The following is a 26,936-nucleotide window of genomic DNA, read 5'->3' on the forward strand; positions in this document are numbered from 1 at the left end:
GTTTTAGCATCTACTACTGGTGTAGTAGGTGGGATTCCAACTACTATTATCCTAGATACAGGTGCAGCTGTGAGCGTTTTGTCTTTTAATTTCTATAAAAAGATGTGTGAATTGGAACCTGTGCCTGAGTTTCCTGCCCAAAACTGTAAAATAACTACTGCACTAGGTAATAAGTCATGTAGGGTTACGAAGCAAGTTTTTGTAAACGTTAAAATAGGTAATGGAACCGTACAATGGCCATTCCTGGTTGTACAAAACCTTGTGACAAATTGCATATTAGGAATAGATATTATGAGCGAGAAGGACTGCATTATAGACTTCTCCAAAGATAAATGTATTTTAAATGATAAAGGCAGTGTAATTATTATTGATTTGGACAGGAGAACTCTAAAGCATGACAAACACTGTACAGGGTACAAGGTTCAGTTAGTACTTGACAATGACATTCAAGACATGCAAACACACTCATCTGACACAGAGCTAATGGACTTGAAAACATTGCTTGATCATAAGATAAGTGAAGCTACAGCTCTCAGTGTACATGAACGTATAAAACTACAGGAAGTGTTATCCAAATATTTACAAGTTTTTACCAAACGATTAGGTGTTATCAACACGTATGTGTACAAGATTGAAGTTAAGCCTCACAAGATCTTCTACCATAAGACATATAACGTACCGTTATCTCAACGACCTGCTGTGTGGCAAGAATTAAAACAAATGTTAGACTGGAAGGTCATTGAACCATCCACCTCACCTTATTGTAGTCCTCTACTTGTTGTCAAAAAATCAAATGGAAGCATTAGGTTAGTGTTAGACGCACGAGCTATTAATGAAATAATTTTACCGGTTCACACAAAACCTGAAAATTTAGAAGAGCAATTACAGAGATTTCTAGATGCAAAATATTTTTCCACAATAGATCTCGCTAATTCGTTTTGGCAGGTGGGTATCACTCCTGATTCTCGGAAATATACTGCATTTATGTTCGGGGGGCGAACCTATCAGTTTTGTGTTCTACCCTTCGGACTGAATGTCAGCTCTGGAGTATTCATTACAGCCCTGGATACCGTGCTTGGCGACGATTTAGTTGAGACAGTCACACACTATGTAGATGATATACTGATAGCTACACAATCTTGGAATGAACACGTTGACACACTTCAAAGAATTTTAGAAAAATTTGCACAAGCTGGAGTCACAGCCAACCTAAGAAAATCAAAATTTGGTTGCGGTGAGATAAAGTATTTAGGACATATCATTAATTCACAGGGCATACGTCCGGATCCCAGTAAATTAGATGCTATCAGAAACTTTCCTAGCCCTCGAACTAAAAAGCAGTTAAAATCATTCCTTGGGCTATGTTCATTTTTCAGACGTTTTTTGCCACAACCACTTTTGAACAGTAAACATCTGCTAAATCTACTCAGAAAGAATCAAGTTTGGATCTGGTCGGAACAGTGCCAGAATGACTTTAATACAATTAAACATGCTTTAGTGAATGCTAACATATTGAGCCATCCAGATTTCAATTTAGATTTTTGTATGACTTGTGACGCTTCACGTACTGGCTTGGGCTGTTGCTTATTTCAAGTTGTAAAGAATAAAGAGGAGGAACAGATAAGAATTATTGGGTTTGCGAGTCGCACTCTAACTGAATGTGAGCGTACATACTCCACTACTGAGTTAGAAACACTTTCCATAGTATGGGCATTCAAGAAATTCAATTATTATTTATTTGGAAAACATACGGTAATTTACACCGATCACCAGGCCCTGACATTTTTGTTAACTTGTAAACTTGTACATCCTAGACTATCACGATGGGCAGTTACACTCCAGAACTACTCTTTTGAAATTAAGTACATAAGAGGTAAGGACAACACCATTGCAGACACTTTGTCTAGACTTCCACAAGGTATGAATGATACCAACAGTGACTTAGAAAATATAAATGACTACAGGATTCTCTTAATGCAAGAGAAGCAGTATCACCAATATTATATTGATATGTGCAGAAACATGGCTGAATTACAAAAATCTGATCCTCACTGGTATAAGATAATAACATTACTGGTAGAAAAACACAATCATCCTTTGACTAAGTATTACAAGTTACACAATGATGTGTTATTTTATCGACGACATCCAAATGCTACTAACTGGTGTGTATGCATTCCCAAAGAGTCTGAACGTAATTTAATTTGGCACACACACTTAGTTTGGGGTCATTATGGGACAAAAAAGTGTTTAGCGAAGCTCAGCACATACTGTTATTTTAGCAATATGAGAAGAAAAATTTACAGGGAACTAAAAACATGTGTCATATGTCAAAAATCAAAACCTCAGAATTTATCCACAAAAACAGATTTACATTCTATTTTACCCAGTAAACCCCTGGAAATTCTATGTACTGACATCAGTGGACCGCATCCAGCAAGCTCTGGAGGTGTCAAATATATCTTAGCTTTTTACGATATATTTTCTAAACATGTAAAACTTTATGCTTTAAAATCCGCCACTGCAAATGCTATAATACGAAAATTCTCAAGTGATTACCTGACGCACGTGGGAAAACCTAAAGCAATTCTATCAGATAATGCAGCATACTACTCTGGGTACAAATGGAGAAATTTCTTGAAGGACAATAACATTAAAAGTATATTTATTTCGAGGTTTAGTCCACAATGTAACGCGACTGAGAGACTTTTCCGAGAATTAAATCGATTCATGAGGACCTATATTTCATCAAAACATACTAATTGCGTGTCCTACCTAAGTCTTTTCGAAGACGTACACAATAACTTAAATATTTACGATACGAATTACACACCTAACGAGATCATGTTCAATTGCAAACAGAACGATCAGTGGATAGAACCATTACCTAAGTTGTCAGACAAGGAAATCACACCTGAACAGAAAATAAAAGAAGTATTGACTACATTGACACATCACGCACAAATACGAAACAAACATCACAGAAACATAATAAAAAGAAAACAAAAATTCGAGGTAGGAATGCTTGTACTACTTCGTACTCATCATAAATCTGTAGCACTCAAACGACGCAACGCTAAGTGGCGTCTGCTATATGAAGGACCTTATATAATTGTTAACATACCGCATCCTGGTGCGTATCTGTTACAACATCCTAGAACTAACAAAATTATTGGGCTATACGCACACCGAGATCTTAGAGCATTTCATGCTGAATAATGTCAAAGTCATACACATCAAAATATTGCTAAGCAACTCGAAAAACTCTGTTGTTACAACACAGATAATAAGTAGTATAGAAATTTTCATTTCAGCGGTTCCAGTGACGCAGTTGAAGACAGAAGAACTCTTCTTTCAGCGCGCGCCTCCACCTGAAAAACGGAATATTAAAGTAAAATTTATGATTACGTAGCAGTGGATGACATATTAATTTTTCACGGAACATTTGTTACTGAAGGTACCACTGACTTGGTGTGACACCTGACGAACTGACAGACGTCATCTGTGAAGCGATCTTTTACTTTGAGAAATAGATTAGACACACATCTCTCAACACGAAAAGCATCTATCAGTAGTCAAGGCCACACAGACACTCTACACACACGCACAAAGCGCGAGGAATCGAACATTTTCTCTCTCTTACTATTTTGAATGTTTGTTGAGTAGTGAAAACGCCTGGTCTTGCCTACTGATGTAATGAATGTTGTGTCTAACCTATCTTAATTTCAGATGACATCACAAAAAACATCGATAATATCCCAGCAAAACCGCTAAAGAGGATGTAAATATCTGCAATTCATGTAATCAAATGTGACACAATGTAATAACCTATAGCGATGTAATGATGATGTAAACATGTTTATGTGCAACTATATTATGTTTATGCTAAGAAAATATGTGACGTGTGTATGTATAATTACTTATTTTTTTTAACTGATGTATAGTGCAACTGTTACTATGTAAAAATTTGAACAAAACGAGTGCCAAAAAGACATTGCATAGTGAACCACTGTTCATGGACATTAACGAACATTACTAACTATGTTTATGTGCAACTATATTATGTTTATGCTAAGAAAATATGTGACGTGTGTATGTATAATTACTTATTTTTTTTAACTGATGTATAGTGCAACTGTTACTATGTAAAAATTTGAACAAAACGAGTGCCAAAAAGACATTGCATAGTGAACCACTGTTCATGGACATTAACGAACATTACTAACTCTGCAACTACGCGGAAACCTATGTGAAAGAAACTGTTAATGCCATTCATTATGCAGCGTATCTATGTGAACGCGATGAACGATTTCCTTGATTAATAACTACGAACATTTAGGTGAGCTATATTCAGCAAAAAACTGAAAATGTGAAGTGCATAATTCGTGCATCGTCTAGTGATATTACTACAGTACCCAACTTCAAGATGTTAACTGGATTAAATGGACACAAAGTGCCTGTCCAGAAAACAACACGACGGGTGGAAGAATTTTGGTTGGAACTTCAGGGAATGAAATGTTCTCGAAATGTGACGGACACTCTTACCTGGACTGTCGAAGGATCGACGCCAGCTATGTGCCGTCCGAGGTTCTGCAACCAAGCTTCCACGGAATGTAAAAAACGAACTGCATGTGGACCAATTACTCGACGGGTCACGTCTGATCTGTAATAAGCAATGCTTTTAGTCACAACCAACTGCATCACTACGACTATAATGGAAATGAGAAATGGACACGCTTATGTATTAATCACGTTGTTATACAACGATGTTACTGTGATCAAAAAACTTTACCACGATGATACTAACCTGTAAAAAATTATTGTGCAGCGGATGAATATGAACTGTAATAACGACACGATGTGTATAGGTCAACGCACCTGAAAAATACGGACATTTTTCTTTGAAGTATTTCAAAACAATACTATGTAACTAAGAACATTCAACAATCTAAGTTGTATTGTGTTATAACAAATATTGTAAATTTAAAACTAAGTTACCTGTCATAGAATGTAGTCTTCATATGTAATCTTGATTGAATATTTTCTTTGTGCAACGACTGAAAAACGCGCGCACACGAACAATATGAACTGCAATACTGTGCCGCGTGATCTAACTGTACGATATAACGGCAGTGCCGCAGTTACACAGACGCTTCTGCGCATGCGCGCACTCTATCTGCCAACATAAGAACTTTTACGGCGCACCCGCGTCATTCAAATTTTTGTATATAATGTGTATAATGTGTAATGTAAGTCATGTAAATAGTTGTAGATAACTTAGATTTTCTTGTGCCTTTAGGTGAATTGCTCGCCTGCAGGTGTGTCCTTTCGCCTCGCAATTCAGGGGGCAATATAAAGGCACATTTGCATGCCGAGCGTGAGTTTCCTCGGAAACGCGAAATATTAATTAAATAAATAATCAGTGACAAATAAATAAAGCCTATGGCACACAACTGCAGCGCTGTGTCGCTGATAAAACAAAAGCACAATTACGTTACTCTTATGTTTGATTAAGAAAGAGAGAGCTCTGGTTGAAGTGGTGCGAGTAGCACGTATTTTATTTTATTGTCTGGCACACCGCCATATTTCATGTTATAGAAGAATACTGCGAGTTGCAACCACACTAGGCACTCGATTCTGTAAAGAATTTATATTTATAAAAGTAAGTAGGATTATGAACTGTAGGCTTATTCATTGAATATATCTGATTCAACTAACTGTGTAACTTTTTTATGTTTAGTAGACAATCACCTCTGTACGACGTATTGGCATGGCTGGCAATTTATTGTAATATTGAGATTTAGATTATGAGTCCGCACCTACCGCAGCAGTCTTTGGAAACGATTTAATTACGAAGTCCGATTATTCAGTTTTATTTCACGGTCAACTACGAGTAACATTGCCTTTACGAAAAAGCCATTGTCAAGCGTCTGATAACGAATAATCAAACGTCCACGTTCCAGATAAGCGAACGCAATTGCAATCACAATCACCATCATACAGATAGAATAATTAACATATTTAAAATAACAACAACAATATTTTTTTTAATTTATTTTATTTATTTTATACCTCGTCGACTTCAGTCCTTGCGAGAAAGTGCAGAACGAAGTCAACAAGCCGTTGTGCGTCCTGTGACGCAAGCTGCTGTACGATATGGATCTGGTACGGATACCGTTTGAGAATAGCTCGAAGAACCTTCCATAAAGTGATATTCAACTGTCGTGACACAGCACGCGCACTGCCTGACGCTCGGGAATTGCGCGCAACGTCGTCTGCCATAGCAACAGTGTCTTCATCAATCATCTTTGGTGCAACTGGTCGTCGGCCTATTCCTGGAGCAACGCCTAGTTCTCCAGCTGATTCGAACTTCTTCATCATGTTCCGCACAGTAGGTGGAAAAAGAAAACCCTTCCATAATCCTTTCAGCCGGCGATATTCTTGGAGTGCAGCTGCAGCATTACTGTTGTTTTGATCACAGAGCTTCACCAATAATGCCCTGCTCTTTTCGTCCAAGCACATGTTGATACGTCAACAAATGCAGTGCGACTGGTGAGGCTGGTGAGGTGTGTGAGACTATGAATCACGATGACTAATCACGCCAGCGGGTGGCCATAGTTGGAACTAGACTGTGGCTCTGTGACGCATGGAAATCATGTATCTCATACTCTAGACATTTTGCTACCGAGTTTGGTACTCGTACAGTAGTTAGTTTCCGTGTTATGACGAGCTAAATAGGGAAAGTTTAAATATAACCACCCTGGGACCGATGGCCCTAGTAGTCCGGTCCCTTCAATCCCACAAACCAACCAACCATAACCACCCTGTTTTAGGATACTGAAGTAAGTACCCGTCTGTTATGACGTGCTAAATAGGGAAAGTGCAAATATAACTACCCCGTTTTAGTATACTGAAGTAAGTACCCAGTGTGTCAATATCTCATTACTCTTGGCATTTTTGGATTTTCCGAATGCTTACGAAATGGTCGAGCACTCGTATTTTAAACAGTGTTTTAATGTATACTGATTCTAACATGCTCTAGGTAGTGTATTAATGCGACCCGATGCACACATTAAAACAAGAATTAAAGTTAACCAACCTTCCACGAAGCACATCCTTTCCCAGCGAGGAATGAGACTGGGAGGTCCATCGTCGGCGACTATGTAGTCGCTCCCATTGGGTCCTTTCCCTGACACCTTCACGTCAGCCAGACGGCCTTCAACTTGTGTAATCATAAGTAGAGTTAAGTGATTATACAGATGACATGATTTTTGTTCTTGGTTCGAAGAGGATCTCCAGTGCATCTGTCACATAGTCCAATAATATGTGGAACATGGAGATTCCGTCGTTAAGAGACAGAACCCATCTATTGCTCCTTTGCCGAACCCACATGTACAGCCCTGGATTCCCTTGCTGATACAGTGCACGCACTTGATGTACGAGTACGTATCAGCAAATTCAGTTGACATGTTAAAAGCGAGCCGCTCGAATAAAATCTAAACTTGCTGGATAACTTTACGTGAACATTGTCTACAAAAATCCCTGAAAAGACTGCGAAGGTAATCTTAGTAACCATTCCTCTGCTATCTGGTTGGGAAAATTTTTTAATTGGCCTTGAATACAGCGGCCATTCCTAATTACAACTTCAGGATTGAATCTCTGTAAGCTGTTGGTAAATTTTAACATCACTGAGGTCACATTTTACCACAAACTAATGAATACAAACGGTAACAGGACGAACTGTGACAGAGCTTGGAGCCAAGAACAGTACATCTGGAAACGAACATCGGCTGCTACTGGCCATCGCCCCTGCTTGATCAGCATTTCTCAGCAACAGCGAGACGTGTCAGTGCTCTGTGGCCAGCTTTTGGTAAGTCACTCTGCTTTGACCGACCTCCGCGTCGCCGACGAATGCAGCCGATTGAGGCAGCCGTCTTGGACGTAGCCTCTGTTTCAGATCGTTTGGCCTGGCATACAAACACAGTGACTGTTGCGAAGTGAGCAAGGGAGGCAGCGCTTGAACCCGACCGAATCACATCGTCATCATCGAACAGTTGGGGCAGTTATGTGACGCCCAGTCGGTGACGGACATGGCATACCAGTTACACAACGGCATCTACCGCCGCCGGGCCTCAAACTCCTACCCCTCGCCTGAGCACCTGGATGCTCTAACTCCTCAGCACTTTGCCATGATTTCGGGAGTAAGATGCCAGGGCTCAACCGTCCCTACTGCGGCGAGGTGTTGACGGAGGACTTACGTGCTCTGGGACACGGAAGCGCGACGCAGTCAGAAGTACGTACACCTATCGAGGCCGGACCGCCCATACTTCGACAGCAGAATACAGCTTTCTCGCAGTGTAGTATTAGCAGCAGTGGGCTGAACGATCATCAGCTAGAGGCCGTCGTCGTACCAGAGGACGGAATATTCCCCTCGTCCACCATTGCCACTTGCAGTTTCCAAATCCCAATAGCATAAACAAACAGCAGTAAATAACGTATTGCAAACAACATCTGACCTTCTTCTGCTGCACCTGCATCAGTCTTTGGCAAAGAACCGCCCCCCACACCTAGATATCCCACCTCCCGTTATATCATGAAGATTATGCGACTAAGTAATGTTCATGCAGCCAGACTCTCAGGCAAAATCTAATGCGAGACAATGGACCACCACCACCATAAACGTCGATTTACTTCTTATTAGCTACATCACTTACAATTATTATTATTATGTGCTCCAAGAACCCCATTCCCAATAAGTTCACAAAAACTCTACAACATGTATTCAAACATCTGCTGGAATCAAGTATGAAAAAATGTCAATAAAATGTTTTGGTGTCAAACATCATATCTGCGTGGTTGGACGTGGTTCATGAGAAGATCGCGACGAGAGAAAAATTGCTTGCCGTCTGAACGAACTCATTGGACTCCTTGGGTCATTGGTGCCACTCACAGAATACCAGCGCCCACAGGTTTTCAAGCACTGACCAACACGCAGTTCGGTCATGAATTAGATAAAAGCTGACACTGATCCTCAGGTCGACCCAATCATTATAGATAAATATATCGTCCTACAGCTGGACTGGAACTATTTTGGAGCTGCCAAACACTACACAGACGCGGGGTCTGTGGCACAACTTGCCCATTTCGTGTTAACTAAGCTAACATCAGGTTAACTAGATCTTCGGATGTATTGTCTACAGCAACGCCGGTACACGAAAGAAAGTTCGGCAAGAGGTACATCAACAAATTTCAGAGATGCTCACTAATGTTTGTCGTGGCGTATTAAGTGGATTTACATTTTAAAAAAGATTTTAAACCATCTCAGCATGTGGCAGCTAAGTCTTTTAATTGTAAGCTGTAGAGAAAAGAGACCTGTCACTTTCATTTCTTTCCATACAGGATTTTACGTTATCAGTTATTTTCATTTACAATGTCAATTCATTCATCAAGTGGATGTGTTAAAACAAAATACAAAAAGCGGAAAAAACAAACCACAATAAACCTTGGGTGGTTAAAAGGACACGTCTCCAATCCAGCACATAGTGAGGCCTAGGATATATTTTCTGTTACATACCGCTTCATACACCTCTGGTAGTGATTTGTGAACCTGAAAAATGCCAAGTTGCTCCGTGTTGCAAGTTTTCTTTAAACTGTAGGTTTCATTCTTACTCTAGGTAGTATTCAAACGCAACATGCCTAGGGTGATGCTCAAGCCAGCCTTCGGGTCTAAAACAGTTTTATTTTTATTTGTCGATAGCTTTCTTCAAATTCACAAATGCAGTGATTATTGTTCATTATCGGCTACAAATAACAGTGAACGGGAGTTTTTACAAGTTGTCAGTGTCTACGTCTTTAGGGATGTAGAAAGAAGATTACACGAAAGTTACTTGTGCATCTACATTATTACCCTGCAATTCACGATTAAGTTCTTGGCCGAGGGTTTACAGAACCACATTCAGACTATTTTCCTACCATTCCTCCCTCGAATACCAAGTGAAAGAAATGAACAACTAATCTTTCCGTTAAAGCTCTGATGTTTCTTGTCTTATAACGATGGTCTATTCTCCCCGTGTACGTGGAATTCAACAAAATATTTTGCCATTTGCAGTAGAAAATTGGTAATTGAAATTTCGTTAAAAAATCTCGTCGTTACGAAAAACGCTTTTGTTTTAACGATTGCCACATCTTGACACACTCTCCTCTCTTTCTTGATAACACAACACGAGCTCTCTTTTCAATTTAATAGACGTTCTCCTTCAGTCCAATCCGGCAAGGATACCATACCGTGTATCAGCACCCCAAAAGAAGACGGACAAGGCTAGTGTAGACAGCCTCTTTAGCAGATTTGCCGCATCTTCTAAATGTTCTGCAAATAAAACGCAGTCTTTGGTTCGCCTTCCCCAAAACGTTTTATATGTGATTGTTCCAATTTAAGTAGTTTGTAATTTCAATCCATAGTTATTTAGTTGAACCAGTAACTTTATAATTTCTATTCCTCACCGTGTAACCGAAATTTAACTTTTTTTTTAGTTCTCATGTCGACCATCTCACACTTTTTATTGTACTGGATAAATTTTCATCTCCCTCAGCATGCAAATATCTTGTCTAAATTATTTTACAAATGGTTCAAACGGTTCAAATGGCTCTGAGCACTATGGGACTTAACTTCTGAGGTCATCAGTCCCCTAGAACTTAGAACTACTTAAACCTAACTAACCTAAGGACATCGCATGCATCCATGCCCGAGGCAAGATTCGAGCCTGCGACCGCAGCGGTCGCGCGGTTCCAGACTGTAGTGCCTAGAACCGCTCGGCCACTCCGGCCGGAAATTATTTTACAATCTGTTGTAATCTTCTGATGACTTTAATAAACGGTAAACAATAGCATCATATGCAAACGGTCTAATAGGACAGCTTTCATTGTCTCATAAATCGTTTATATAGATTGAGTACAGGAGCGGGCCCATAACACTTCCTTAAGGAATTGTAGATATCACTTCTGTCTTCTTTAATGACTTCCTTCAGTTGCTACAACTGTGACCTTTCTGAGAAGAAATGACGAATCCAGTAGCACAACACAGACGATACTCCGTAGACACACAACTTGATTTGAAGCCACTTGAGAGGAACAGTGTCGAAAGCCTTCTGGAAGTCTAGAAATATGGAATGAACTTGGTATCTTCAGGCAGTAGCACTAAGCATTTCGTGTGATTAAGGGGCCAGTCGAGTCTTACAGGAATGATATTTTCTGAACCATTGCTGGTTTTGAGTCCGTAGATCGTTTTCTTTATTTATAAGGGGCAATACAAAGTTTTTGTGTGAAGGCTTTGCTGCAGCGAATATGCAACTTAGCGTGATTCCGTTGCTGGTATGTAAGCACCGACGTGTAGGCGAGAGATTGGTGCGACATTCGTATGGACTGCCAATCTTTATCCAGTAAAAGACGTTGTCTGTATCCATTAAAAGCAATTTTGGGCCGTGAAAACGAGTTATGCAAACTTACAAAGAATACGGTACACGAAGAGCTTTAAAATGTCCAGTACGCACACACCAGGATAAACATATTTAATGAAACCTATTACAACTTTCATTATATCCCAAAGCACAAGTTCTTTAGGGAAGCTGGTAGCCAGTTTAAAATTTGGTTCCACGGACAACTGTATTTACTGGCCGAAATTAAAAATTTTATCTTAGCGCTAGTTTGCTGCTATAAATCTCCCTGCTGCAACTAGCTCGCTCGTCGTTTGGTTACAGGAATCTAGCTTTTCCCCACACGTGAGAGAACACACCAAAAACTTTATTTGCCAGCAGGAGTGTTCCGTCTCGAATATACTTGGTGCAGCCAAGTATAAATTCAGACCCCGTCTTTGGCGACACAAGAAGAAGGGAGAAGTGGGTCAAGCCCCGACAACCAAGCAGAATTTCAGCAAGGGGAGTCCGCGGATATCGCAGTATTATGGGCGCATGACAACTCTGTTATCTCACCCTGTATCCGAGGTGGACAGCGCGATGTGTCTTACTATGAGCACACCAAAAAGACGGAGAAGCTACGACTTGTATGGCGTGATTTCACCGCGCTGCAGATATGTTATGAGTTGTGTTGATGAAACCAGTACAGTAGCACAACAAATATGGGCCAGTTTCGTGTCAATATTGCTCATTTTCAATGGAGATATGTTACTTTGCAGCCAACCAGTGTGAAGGAGGAATGTGTGTTGTTCCGCCATCTGCTCCACTAGCCGTTTGCATTCCTTTACTCAACAGGAAGTCCCAGCCCTGAAACTTAGATCCTGTTAGCTGGAGCGCTGCCATCCATGCGTAGTCCAGTGGGGACGACTTGGGCACCTTCAATCAGGGGAACACTTCCAACTTCGTGTCACTGGTTCCCACCCAAGGGTGTGCAGCTGCTCTTCTGTAATTTCGGGAGCCCGCAGTCTCGGGTGCCACCTCCTATTCCTGTGGCCAGACTTCACTGATACCCAGGGGCTGCAACAAGGCTCATCACAACTCCACACACTGCACACACGGCTGCCGGCCGCTCCCGGTAGCGTAGCCTATGCCCGGAGCCGTCTCACCACGTCAACAGCCTTGTGCCACCTCTTCCGCCATAGCAGCATCCATCCATATGGGCTGTGCCCTGGTGTCAGCGCGTTCCAGGCGTGGCGTGCACTATTCCTGCCTCGCTCATGCGGGCAGCCTGGGGCACCGTCGTATCAACTGTATATTCCTGAACAATAAATATAGGGTTGTTTAATATTTTTCACTAATTCTGAACTGGAGTCAGACTGGCACCCACTCACCAAGCCAATACTCATCCGCGTCCTGGGGTGGTGGTCCTTACCTCGACTTGCCCTCAGCCGCCACATGCGTTACAGGACACAACACAACCGCACTGGCAACTGCTTGTGAGTTCTAATGTTATTATATTTCAGATACTTTGCATATGAGATATTTGTCATGAAAGAAAAGGACAGCCAACGAGCTGTAGTTCGTAAAGATGCTAAGCATCGCAGCGCGACAGTAAAGAGACGAAATATTTTCTTTTCTTAATGTGTGCCTGTACCAAGACGGGCGTCTAGCGTTTAAATACTCTAAATAAACACTATGAGCCGCTGGGCGCAGTTATTTAAAATCATTGCCGCAGCGCTTGATAGCATGAAGCTGCGAAACAGAAGAAAGAACAATCTATCTTTTGTTAAGAAATATTCTAGAAACTTCATTATCCCTTGTACTGTTGGTCGCCGACATGTTAAGACGTACTACATAGCATTGCTACCAGTTGTATTTTTATTTTGCATAAAAACTATGTGAAACGACGAACAAACAGTTCGGTAACTCGGGTGAGGATACAATGTACTTACGCACACGCAAGGCATTTAATTTTAAGAAAGAACGGATTGACAAAGCAGCGATTATTGGACTAAGCCATATACAAAAGAAATATCAGATATAAGTCATGCATTTATTGTGTATTTGTCAATGTCTAGAAGCTTAAAGCCATTGTTCAAAGTATAGTTATATTTTACGATGCAGTAATTTTCTTCTTCTTATTTTCTTTCACTAACCACAAATGATGTTCAAATTGTATATGATCTTTGTTACAGGTTCGCTCTTTATCGCGGTGTCTCGGTTGTATTTGGCAGATCACTAATGTGTTCAACTTCCGACCTGTTGATCTTTCTCTTACGAAATTCCACTAATTTGCTTTCGTTTCCATTTTTATATTCAAATAGGTCCCTTAGGTATTTTCATCGAAGATTCTGATTGCGTGAAGGCAATCTGGCTCAAAAGGTCAATTAAGAAAACCCCTTCACGTAATCAATCAGTACGTCTCCTGAACACAATCGATAACCGACGCATCGGTGATCAATTAATAATCTCTCACTGTTTTTAAGTCGTACTAGGAAACGGCCACACAGGATAGCCGTAAGTACGCAATCTAGCTTTAGGTTGTATTTTGTCAGTAAATATTACCAACAGTGACATCACTATTATTATTTACTAATATTTCTTATACAGAATAAGCAAGTTCCTAACGCCAGAGAGTGCCTTTCTTAATAATGAGCTATCTCAATGATTGGTGGGCTGTAAGTAGTGAATGGATTTCGCGTTGAACCAATGGGTCCCATGGTCGCCTGATATCACCGTATGTTGTTATACGAGGGCTATCCACAAAGTACATTACGTTTTGGAATTAAAAATAAATAAAGTATTGGAATTTTTTTTTATTATATACAGATGAAAGCCACACTCAAACACTACTTTTCTACATATTTGCTATTTAAATTAAGGCACTTATCGTAGCGATGGACGAGCTTGGAAATTCCTTCGTCGTAAAATTCGGCCGCCTGCGCCTTCAACCACGTGGTTAATCAGTAACCCGGTAGAAATACGATTTTTGTGGATTTCCTGGAAAGAGGCACTACAATAGACTCTCAAAGGTATTGCCAAACTCTGCACAACCTCAGAAGAGCAATACAAAACAAGCGCAGGGGAAAGTTGGTCTCAAAGACGAGACTGGAATAGAAGGGAGAACCGATAGAGGTACTCAAGGTACCCTCCGCCACACACCGTCAGGTGGCTTGCGGAGTATGGATGTAGATGTAGATGTAGATGAAAGATCTTGCTGATTCACGACAACGCCCGGGCCCACACGGCAAATGCCACTCGTGAAGTTCTCGACTCTTTTAAGTGGGAGTTGTTTCCTCATCCGCCGTACAGTCCCGACCTGGCACCGAGCGACTTCCACTTATTCCCAGGAATGAAGAAGTGGTTGGCTATGCAGCGTTTTGATGACGACGCACAGCTTCAAGAAGAGGTAACCATGTGGTTGAAGGCGCAAGCGGCCGAATTTTACGACGAAGGAATTTCCGAGCTCGTCCATCGCTACGATAAGTGCCTTAATTTAAATGGCAACTATGTAGAAAAGTAGTATTGAAGTGTGGCTTTCATCTGTATATAATAAAAAAAATTTCCAATACTTTATTTATTTTTAATTCCAAAACGTAATGCACTTTGTGGATAGCCCTCGTATTTTATGGGGGTAGCGACAGACGCTATGTGCCTCCCCCTCATGCAAGTTTGAATAAACTGTGGCTCTACACAGCAGTGCGTGCAGTAATTTCAGACATGCTCACAGAAGTGTGGGGCAAGTTTGACTACCGTCTTGAAGCTTGTCCTGAGGAGTCTACATTGAAAAAAAGCTGCAAGTAGCTTGAAACACAATTAGCAGAGAAAACTGGTATTGGTCAAAGTATACGATTATAGTAGTAAAAATGTTCCATTAAATTTGGTTCCCAAACGTGCCCTTCGCGAGATATTTGCTTACGTGCGGTTTCGAGTCTCCTTTGTCGGCCGAAGACTTCCGGCATCAGGAGTCACCCTCATCCAGCCAACAGCCTTGTAAAGAGGGCGAAGGAGAAGACAGAGGTTCAGGGTGCTCTCTTGCCCTTCTGGTAGGAAACTGCTCCTAAATGCGGAAAAGTCAGCAATGATCAACGGCTTGAGGATGCAAAAGGCAATGGAAACCACTGCATTAAAGGCACATAACGTGTATCCACAAGACTTGTGGCCTGCAGTTGAAAAAGTGTCATGATGATCTCTCCAATGGTGAAAAATTCCGAAATACTCCCCCATTCGGGTCTCCTGGAGAGAAATGACAAGGGGGAGGTGACCATGAGAAAAATGTTTAATAACCAACGAAACGATAACGTTTTACGAGCCGGGGCATGGTATGTTAGAAGTTTGAACGTGGTAGCAAAGCTAGAAATTCCGAAAAGAGAAATGCAAAGACTCAATCTACATATAGTGGGGGTCGGTGAAGTGAAATAGAAAGACAATAAGAATTTTTGGTCAGATGAGTACAGCATAGTACTAACAGCAGCAGAAAATGGTATAACGGGAGTAGGATTCGTCATGAATATGAAGGTAGGGCAGAGAGAGTGTTATTGTGGACAGTTCAATCATAGGGTTGTTCTCATCGGAATCGATAGAAACCAACACCGGGAGCGATACTTCAGGTATACATGCCGACGTCGAATTCTGAAGATGAAGAGATAGACAAAGCATATGGGGATATTGAACGGGTAACTCAGTACCGTACGTAAAAGGAGATGAAAATCTAATATCCATGGGGAACTGGAACGCAGTTGTAGGGGAAGGAGTAGAGGAAAGGGTTACGCGAGAATATGAGGTTGGATCAATGAATGGAGAGGAGGAAGACTGCGTTCTGGTATAAATTTCAGTTACTAGTAGCGAATACTCTGCACAAGAATAACAAGGTGAGGAGGCATACTTGGAAAAGGACGCGATATGCAGAAAGACTTCAGTTAGATTACATCATGATCAGACAGAGATTCTGAAATCAAGTACTGGGTTGTAAGGCATACCCAGGAGCAGATATAGACTCAAATCACAATTTAGTTTTGATGATGAGTAGGCTAAAGTTTAAGATAGTTGTCAGAAAGAGCGAATGCGCAAAGAAGTTGGATTCGGAAGTACTGAGGAATGAAGGGACATGCCTGAAGATCTCTAAGGCTACAGCTAAAAGCGATAAGGAACTGCTCAGTAGGCAACTCAGCAGAAAAGGAATGGACATCCATAAAAAGGGAAATCACAGAAGTTGGAAAGAAAAACGTACGTACAAGGAAACAATGGCGAAGAAACTATGGGTATCAGAAGGAATACTTCAGTTGATCGACGAAAGAAGGAACTACAAAAATGTTTCGGTAAATTCAGTAGTTCAGAAATTCAAGTCCACTGTTAAATGCAGAGGAGAGAGCGGAAGTGTGGAATCCACTGAAGGCCTCTATGAGGGGAAAGAATTGTCTGATAACGTGATAGAAAAAAAAATCAGCAATCGATATGGAAGAAATGGGGGATCTACATCTACATCTTCATCTACATTTATACTCCGCAAGCCACCCAACGGTGTGTGGCGGAGGGCACTTTACGTGCCACTGTCATTACCTCCCTTTCCTGTTCCAGTCGCGTATGGTTCGCGGGAAGAACTACTGTCTGAAAGCCACCGTGCGCGCTCTAATCTCTCTAATTTTACATTCGTGATCTCCTCGGCGGGTATAAGTAGGGGGAAGCAATATATTCGATACCTCATCCAGAAACGCATCCTCTCGAAACCTGGCGAGCAAGCTACACCGCGATGCAGAGCGCCTCTCTTGCAGAGTCTGTCACTTGAGTTTGCTAAACATCTCAGTAACGATATCAGGCTTACCAAATAACCCTGTGACGAAACTCGCTGCTCTTCTTTGGATCTTCTCTATCTCCTCCGTCAACCCGATCTGGTACGGATCCCATACTGATGAGCAATACTCAAGTATAGGTCGAACGAGTGCTTTGTAAGCCACCTCCTTTGTTGATGGACTACATTTTCTAAGGACTCTCCCAATGAATCTCAACCTGGTACCCGCCTTACCAACAATTAATTTTATATGATCATTCCACTTCAAATCGTTCCGCACGCATACTCCCAGATATTTTACAGAAGTAACTGCTACCAGTATTTGTTCCGCTATCATATAATCATACAATAAAGGATCCTTCTTTCTATGTATTCGCAATACATTACATTTGTCTATGTTAAGGGTCAGTTGCCACTCCCTGCACCAAGTGCCTATCCGCTGCAGATCTTCCTACATTTCGCTACAATTTTCTAATGCTGCAACTTCTCTGTATACTACAGCATCATCCGCGAAAAGCCGCATGGAACTTGCGACACTATCTACTAGGTCATTTATATATATTGTGAAAAGCAATGGTCCCATAACACTTCCCTGTGGCACGCCAGAGGTTACTTTAACGTCTGTAGACGTCTCTCCATTGATAACAACATGCTGTGTTCTGTTTGCTAAAAACTCTTCAATCCAGCCACACAGCTGGTCTGATATTCCGTAGGCTCTTACTTTGTTTATCAGGCGACAGTGCGGAACTGTATCGAACGCCTTCCGGAAGTCAAGAAAAATAGCATCTACCTGGGAGCCTGTATCTAATATTTTCTGGGTCTCATGAACAAATAAAGCGAGTTGGGTCTCACGTGATCGCTGTTTCTGGAATTCATGTTGATTCCTACATAGTAGATTCTGGGTTTCCAAAAATGACATGATACTCGAGCAAAAAACATGTTCTAAAATTCTACAACAGATCGACGTCAGAGATATAGGTCTATAGTTTTGCGCATCTGCTCGACGACCCTTCTTGAAGACTGGGACTACCTGTGCTCTTTTCCAATCATTTGGAACCTTCCGTTCCTCTAGAGACTTGCGGTACACGGCTGTTAGAAGGGGGGCAAGTTTTTTCGCGTACTCTGTGTAGAGTCGAATTGGTATCCCGTCAGGCCCAGTGGACTTTCTGTAGTGTTGGCAGAAAAGCCAACACTGTTTTTCTAGAGGAGGCCGAAATGCACGCGTTTAATTACACGCTGACTGGCGCGAAGTCTGGAACAGTTAAAGGAATTAATAGTAGCAAATAAAGTAAGAAGATGATGTAATACTTAACTTTAATCCACAATTTTAGAACATCTCTCGTTACGGAACATGCTTCATAAGATTAATTATCAATTGAATACGGCGCCTTGCTAGGCCGTAGCAAATGTAGCTGAAGGCTATGCTAACTATCGTCTCGGCAAATAAGAGCGTTTTTGTCAGTGAACCATTGCTATGAACGTCGGCTGTACAACTGGGGGGAGTGCTAGTACGTCTCTCTAGACCTGCCGTGTGATGGCGCTCGGTCTGCTATCACTGACAGTGGCGACACGCGGGTCCGGCGTATACTAATGGACCGCGGCCGATTTAAAGGCTACCACCTAGCAAGTGTGGTGTCTGGCGGTGACACCACACTTTCCTCTGTTGAGTGATTTCAGTTGCTTTTCTATTCCTTGGACACTTATTTCGATGTCAGCCATTTTTTCGTTTGTGCGAGGATTTAGAGAAGGAACTGCTGAGCGGTCTTCCTCTGTGAAACAGCTTTGGAAAAAGGTGTTTAGTATTTCAGCTTTACGCGTGTCATTCTCTGTTTCAATGCCATCATCATCCCGGAGTGTCTGGATTTGCTGTTTCGAGCCGCTTACTGATTTAACGTAAGACCAGAACTTCCTAGGATTTTCTGTCAAGTCGGTACATAGAATTTTACTTTAGAATTCACTGAACGCTTCACGCATAGCCCTCCTTACGCTAACTTTGACATCGTTTAGCTTCTGTTTGTCTGAGAGGTTTTGGCTGCGTTTAAACTTGGAGTGAAGCTCTCTTTGCTTTCGCAGTAGTTTCCTAACTTTGTTGTTGTACCACGGTGGGTTTTTCCCGTCCCTCACAGTTTTACTCGGCACGTACCTGTCTAAACGCATTTTACGATTGCCTTGAACTTTTTCCATAAACACTCAACACTGTCAGTGTCGGAACAGAAATTTTCGTTTTGATCTGTTAGGTAGTCTGAAATCTGCCTTCTATTACACTTGCTAAACAGATAAACCTTCCTCCCTTTTTTTATATTCCTATTAATTTCCATATTCAGGGATGCTGCAACGGCCTTATGATCACTGATTCCCTGTTCTGCACATACAGAGTCGAAAAGTTCGGGTCTGTTTGTTATCAGTAGGTCCAAGATGTTATCTCCACGAGTCGGTTCTCTGTTCCAGTATTAGAATCAGAATTTAAAAGAGCTTTAGAAGTTTTAAGCCGGCCGCGGTGGCCGAGCGGGTTCTAGGCCCTACAGTCGGAACTGCGCGACCGCTACGGTCGCAGGTTCGAATCCTGCCTCGGGGATGGAGTGTGTGAAGTCCTTAGGTTAGTTGGGTTTAAGTAGTTCTAAGTTCTGGGGGACTGATGACCTCAGATGTTAAGTCCCATAGTGCTAAGAGCCATTTGAATCTTTTTTTTTTTTAAGATAGAATGAGGCAGAAGCTATAAATAACATTCCATAAGAATTTCTAAATTCATTGGGGGAAATGGCAGCAAAAAGACTATTAACGTTGATGTGTAGAATATATGAGTCTGCTGATGTACCGTCTGACTTTCGAAAAAATGCCATCCGTACAATTCCTAAGACTGCAAGAGATGACAGGTGCGAGAATTGTCGCACGATCAGCTTAACAGCTTATTCATCTAAGTTCTTGGCAAGAATAATATACAGAAGAACGGAAAAGAAAACTGGGGATGTGTTAGATGATGATGTTTGTCCGTAGGAAAGGCAAAGGGACAAGAAATGCGGTTCTGAAGTTGCTGTTGATAATGGAAGCGAGACTAAAAAATATCTGGACACGTCCATAGTATTTGTCCACCTGGAGAAAGAGTTCGATAATGTCAAATAGCGTAAGATATTCGAAATTCTGAGGAAAATAGCATAAACTATATGGAGAGACGTCTATTATACAACATGCACAAGAGCCAAGAGGATAATAAGAGTGGAAGACCAAGAACGAAGTGCTCGGATTAAAAAGGGTGTAAGAACTGTTCAATCTAAACATCGAAGACGCAAGATGAAAATAAAAGAAAGGTTCAAGACTGGGATTAAAATCCGAGGTGAAGGATATCACTGATACGATTCGCTGACGACATTGCTATCCTCAGTGGAAGTGAAGAAGAATTAAGGGATCTGTTGAATGTAATGAACAGTATAATGAGTACAGAATATGGATTCAGAGTAAATCGAAGAAAAACGAAAGCAATGAGAAGTAGCAGAAATGAGAACAGCGATAACCTTAACTTCGAGATATATGGGCACGAAGAGGATGAAATTAAGAAATTCTGCTACCTAGGCAGCAAGATAACCCGTGACGGACGGAGCTAGGAGGACGTTAAAAGCAGACTAGCACTGGGGCGTTCCTGGACACGAGAATTCTGGTAGTGATAATCACAGGCCTTTATTTGAGAAAGAAATTTGTGATAATGTGCGTTTGGAGCACAGCATTGATTGGTAGTGACTATAGGAAAACCGGAACAGAAGAGAATCGATGCATTTGAAACGTGGGGCTACAGAAGAGTGTTCAAAATTGGGTGGTCTGGTAAAGCAAGGAAAATAAGAGGTTCTCTGGTGAATCGGCGAGGATAGGAATACGTGGAAAACACTGAAAAGAAGAAGGAATGGAATGATAGGACATCTGTTAAGGCATCAGAGAGTAACTTCCATGGTACTAGAGGGAGCTGTAGAGGGTAAAAACTGTAGTGGAAGACAGGAATTGGAATACATCCAGCAAACAATTGAGGACTTAGATTGCAAGCGCTGCTCTGAGATGAAGAGGTTGGCACAAGAGAGGAATTGCTGGTGGGCAGCATAAAACCAGACAGAGAAAAAGGAGCCATCATTGACAACCTCAGCTTCAAATATTATCCTACCTAGTATAATGTACTTGAAGCGTAAACTTTTCGATGAAGTCCACATCTAACTGCAGTCACATTCTTCCCTCAACCTACCTTAACAAGGAATGCAATGCTGCTTCAATACATTGTATGTAACAGTTCACCGTGTAGTCGTACCTGTTGAAGAATTCCACGTGTCATCCTCATATTTGGAGCCAACACTGCAGTCGTCTCTCTAGTCAGTTACGAATCCTTCAAACATACGCAGATAATCTTGCAAATTTCATTGTATAGTTCGTTGCTAGAGTTCTCGACTGTATCCGCAGGATTGTTGTACACTCTCTGAGAAGATCCAAGATAAAAAAAAATATCCAGAGGATTGAGATCAGGCGACTGTGGAGGCCAAAGTACAGACTGCTCAATTTGAGCATACGGGTCGTTACAGTAAGAGGTGCAGCTTTCTACACGACATCCATGATCAGCAGACGCGAGATGGCAAAGAATTAAAAGCTGCATGTATGCCTCCTGAGACTGTGTTAAGTGATGGTAATGAATGAGACGTCAAAGGGAAGAAACTAAACGATGAAATTTTGATCCTAGCTGCCTTCGACCTGCTAAGAGTTCTGCGCTATGCTCGTGATTTAACATTACCAAAAGCTGTTATATTGACACTTTTTCCAGTGCTTTTGTAAGCTTACGAATCCTTCTTACAATTTGTAGCTAGTGGTGAAAAGAGTTTTTCAAAGCTAAATTTGGTAAAGATATAGCTTACGTCAACACTTTCGCCAGAACATTTGTGTGAACTGTCAGGTTTAGCCTTTGAAAGTGCTACCTTGACGTCAACAGATTGAGATTCTATTTAGCAAGATTCACGAAGTCACTAGATAGAAAAATATCAATATAACGTTTTTATCCAAGAAAAAACTGTCAGTACATATAATGAACAAGTGTATAAATTATACATGACTTTATTAACAGAATATTTTTCTTTCACCTTACACACAATTTTGTGTTTTCGTTTTTAGATGCGTCCAGAAAATTTTTACTTTTTTATCAACTTTCAGCCACTTTAATAGCAAATTTTCTAGCACTAAACAACTTACTGGTGAATTTTCTTACATTTAAGATACAAATTTAGGCAGTTGAATAGTGCGCTATTTTGTAAAATTTGATGAATTTATTTTTATTCCTATCCAATTTTTCCGGTGGAAAGTTAAATAATTTGTAAATTATAGAATTAAAAATTTTATTACTAAACTAAAAAATATAAAATTTTGTACTTAATGGACAGAACATTTTTATTAAAGCTAGAGCAGTACAAGCTTTCAATAAAAGTTTTAAAAATCTCAGGAATTATGTGAAATGTCTTAATACTTACATTCGGAATAATATTCACAAATTTATTTCTGTTGCAGCAAAGGTCTATATGGTACTTATGTCAAAATAAAAAAACAATCCATTATGGTAATGGATTTATTTAGACTGTGATTTAGTTTTAATGGTCTTACCAGGAGCCCACGAAAAGGCATCTAATTTCTAAGGGAGGGAAAGTGTGTGTGTGTGTGTGTGTGTGTTTGGAGGGGGAGGGAGGAGGGAGCAGAGGCGCCGAATGAAATGTCGCCTGTGTGGAAAACTGTTCTCGAACAGGCCCAAGTCCTATGAATCCTTCTTTTAAACAAGCTGTGCCGTCAGTGAAACGTGGTTTGTAAAGGTTGTTTGTTGTCAAGTGCAGTAAAAGCGATTACACGGAGACGCCCTTGTCCACAGTTTTTTCTGAATGACTGAACGCCGCAGTCACGTTTACTTCGAATATGCTGACGCCTCGTGTCCCGCGTCTGTCTGCGGTAGTGTCGCTGGTTTCCACCAGATGGAAAGTTCCGGAGGCGCCGGCAACGTGAGTGTGCACGTGCAGGAACTCGCTTCCAGACGCAGTCATCTACGCCAGACGAGGCTGTCACTGGTGGCAGAATCAAGGATCTATGTAACGCACGATCATACAAACATTTATACATATGGACACAGGTACAATATAAACAAGACCTTTGCATACAGTTCACCGTATCTCAGTGAATGATTGTAGTGTTCCTCGAATAAACCGTACACAGCAGTTACTGCCATGTACTTCATGCGCTGAGCACGCTATTCGCGATGACAGTAAATAACACGAGCAAAGTCAATGGCTGTTACTTACACTCTAAAATCTTAAATTAAATTTTCCCTGAGACATTTAAGTCTCTAATTTATCTACCATAATGTTGGAAGCTGAAGAAGTGAATTAAAATTTCTGCTGCGGCTAGGACTCGAACCCAGGTCTTCGTGCTTACTAGGCAGATATGCTGACCATTTTTTTAAAAATCTCATTTTGTTTGCTTTTGTTCGTTGCATCTGCTCATTACACCACCACAGCATTATGGTCAACGTAGCTGCACGAACAACCCAAGTCGAATACCCTCCCCGTCACAAACTCCAATTCACATCTCTCCTTATATTGTCACTATTACCAGCGCTCTCCGACATTGGAATAGCACCCCAGCATTGGACGTAATGTCTCAGTGAAAATTTAATTCAAGATCTATACGATCACATGTATTACAGCACTTCCCCATTACGTTCAATGCTGAGGTGCTTTTTGACCATAATTCTGTGTTGGTGTAATGGTCAGCATATCTGTCTAGTATGCAAGAAAACGCGGGTTCGAGTTCCAGCCGCAGTACCAATTTTAATTCACTTCTTGAGCTTCCAGCGTTATCGTATTGCACTCTAAGATAAAAAAGTACACTCCAAGAAGTAATCATCCGAATGGGACGGAAATCGATATTAGTTACGTACATGTACAGTCAAACAGGTGATTGAAATTTCAGAAAAAATGGATGATATATTCAAGAGAAAGAGAAAGTCAATAACGCGTTGATTTACAGATTGACAGAGTTATTGTACGAGGGCAGTTCAATAAGTAATGCAACACATTTCTTTTCTGAAACAAGGGTTGTTTTATTCAGCATTGAAATACACCAGGTTATTCCCCAATCTTTTAGCTACACAACACTATTTTTCAACGTAATCTCCATTCAATGCTACGGCCTTACGCCACCTTGAAATGAGGGCCTGTATGCCTGCACGGTACCAATCCACTGGTCAATGTCGGAGCCAACGTCGTACTGCATCAATAGCTTCTTCATCATCCGTGTAGTGCCTCCCACGGATTGCGTCCTTCATTGGGCCAAACATATGGAAATCCGACGGTGCGAGATCGGGGCTGTAGGGTGCATGAGGAAGAACAGTCCACTGAAGTTTTGTGAGCTCCTCTCGGGTGCGAAGACTTGTGTGAGGTCTTGCGTTGTCATGAAGAAGGAGAAGTTCGTTCAGATTTTTGTGCCTACGAACACGCTGAAGTCATTTCTTCAATTTCTGAAGAGTAGCACAATACACTTCAGAGTTGATCGTTTGACCATGGGGGAAGGACATCGAACAGAATAACCCCTTCAGCGTCCCAGAAGACTGTAACCATGACTTTACCGGCTGAGGGTATGGCTTTAAACTTTTTCTTGGTAGGGGAGTGGACGTGGCGCCACTCCATTGATTGCCGTTTTGTTTCAGGTTCGAAGTGATGAACCCATGTTTCATCGCCTGTAACAATCTTTGACAAGAAATTGTCACCCTCAGCCACATGACGAGCAAGCAATTCCGCACAGATGGTTCTCCTTTGCTCTTTATGGTGTTCAGTTAGACAACGAGGGACCCAGCGGGAACAAACCTTTGAATATCCCAACTGGTGAACAATTGTGACAGCACTACCAACAGAGATGTCAAGTTGAGCACTGAGTTGTTTGATGGTGATCCGTCGATCATCTCGAACGAGTGTGTTCGCACGGTCCGCCATTGCAGGAGTCACTGCTGTGCACGGCCGGCCCGCACGCGGGAAATCAGACAGTCTTGCTTGACCTTGCGGCGATGATGACACACGCTTTGCCCAACGACTCACCGTGCTTTTGTCCACTGCCAGATAACCGTAGACATTCTGCAAGCGCCTATGAATATCTGAGATGCCCTGGTTTTCCGACAAAAGAAACTCGATCACTGCCCGTTGTTTGCAACGCACATCCGTTACAGACGCCATTTTAACAGCTCCGTACAGCGCTGCCATCTGTCGGAAGTCAATGAAACTATACGAGACGAAGTGGGAATGTTTGAAAATATTCCACAAAAAATTTCCGGTTTTTTCAACCAAAATTGGCCAAGAAAAAAAATGTGTTGCATTACTTATTGAACTGCCCTCGTATGTCCTCCTGAGCGATATTGTGCCAAATTCTGTCCGACTGCTGCGTTAGATCGTCAAAATCTCCAGCTGGTTGGAGCGCCATGCTGATAATGCTCCAAACTTACTCAACTGGAAAGAGATCCGCCGACCTTGCTGGCCAGGTACAAACTCACGCCGTGTGCGGGCGGCCATTATCTAGTTGAAGTGTGATCCTAGGATGACTTGCCACGAAGGACAAAAAAGCGGGGCGTAGAATATCGTCGACGTACTGCTGTGCTCCAAGTGTGCCGCTAATGACAACTAAAAGGGTCCTGCTGTGAAATGAAAAAACAGTCTAGAACATCACTTCTGGTTGTCGGTCCGTATGGTCCAGACATGTATTCGGACTGGAATCTCAATGGCTAAGTATTACTGTCTTCAATGATGAGTCCCACTTCGAACTGAGTCCCAAATACCAGCGAAGACATGTATGGAGAATAACTGCCGAATAACTGCTTGTGTAAGAGCCATTGATTTGCTTAATTTGGTAAGCTGCTTCTCTTGAATAAATCATCCAATTCTTCTGACATTTACATCATTTATTTTTCTGTACATGTACATCACATCTACTGATATCCATCCCATTCAGATAATTCCTACGAGGTGTGTCGTTTTTATTTCTTTTAGAAAGTAATTTACATTCCAAATGTGTAACAAATGTAAACAGTTCAAAAAAGCTTTGCAACAACAGTATATTGGTGAACATGTGCAGGCACATCTGTGACATCAGAATCTGCTGCTGGGTAACATTCAACGTCCTGTTGTTCCATTCCAGCCCGTGGGCTGTCATGTTCTCGGATTCTTTGCATGCTAGCCACAGGATAGTGTAGTCGTTGCCGCTCAAGCGTCGCCCAACCATTGCGTGGCGAGGGTAGCTCTGCGACGACGTACCGGATGTTTCAACTGGTCTTGATATATCAAATCAAGGATTTTAGCAAAATACATTAACATGATCATTATGCTTTCCCATCTCAAGTGTGGAAAATGTCTCGCATAAGACCTCTTCTGCGCTGGCATACAAGAAACCTTTCCACGAAATTAGCTGTGACTGTTTGCCAGGATTCCACTTGCACTTCGTCAATGACAAGTCGAAGTTCCTCATTTAACTCGCGTATGCTTCGGGATTTATTGGTATACACCAATTGTTTCAAGTAACTGTAAAGAAAAATAAAGGCAAAGGGATTAAGTCATATCAGTTTGGTGGCCATTGTTAGTCAGCATTACTCGAGATGTGGCTATCAAGAAACCGCCCACCAAATAACAATTTTTTATCGCGGGATGTGTGACAGGTGGCACCACCCTGCTGAAACTCCCAACTCCTGGACAGCCATTCCA

At 41.5% G+C, this 26,936-nt stretch overlaps 1 long non-coding RNA gene across 1 annotated transcript; it reads right to left on the bottom strand.

The window, feature by feature from the left end:
- Positions 1–4,580: 4,580 nt before the first annotated feature.
- LOC126412456 (uncharacterized) lies at positions 4,581–5,083 on the bottom strand. Its single transcript, XR_007575287.1, has 3 exons — positions 4,999–5,083; positions 4,808–4,878; positions 4,581–4,663 (listed from the first exon to the last, which is right to left on the bottom strand). It is a non-coding gene; the product is annotated as an uncharacterized LOC126412456 (long non-coding RNA).
- Positions 5,084–26,936: the final 21,853 nt, after the last annotated feature.

The sequence above is a fragment of the Schistocerca serialis genome, chromosome 7 (genome assembly GCF_023864345.2).
Source record: "Schistocerca serialis cubense isolate TAMUIC-IGC-003099 chromosome 7, iqSchSeri2.2, whole genome shotgun sequence".
Lineage (NCBI taxonomy): Eukaryota > Metazoa > Arthropoda > Insecta > Orthoptera > Acrididae > Schistocerca > Schistocerca serialis.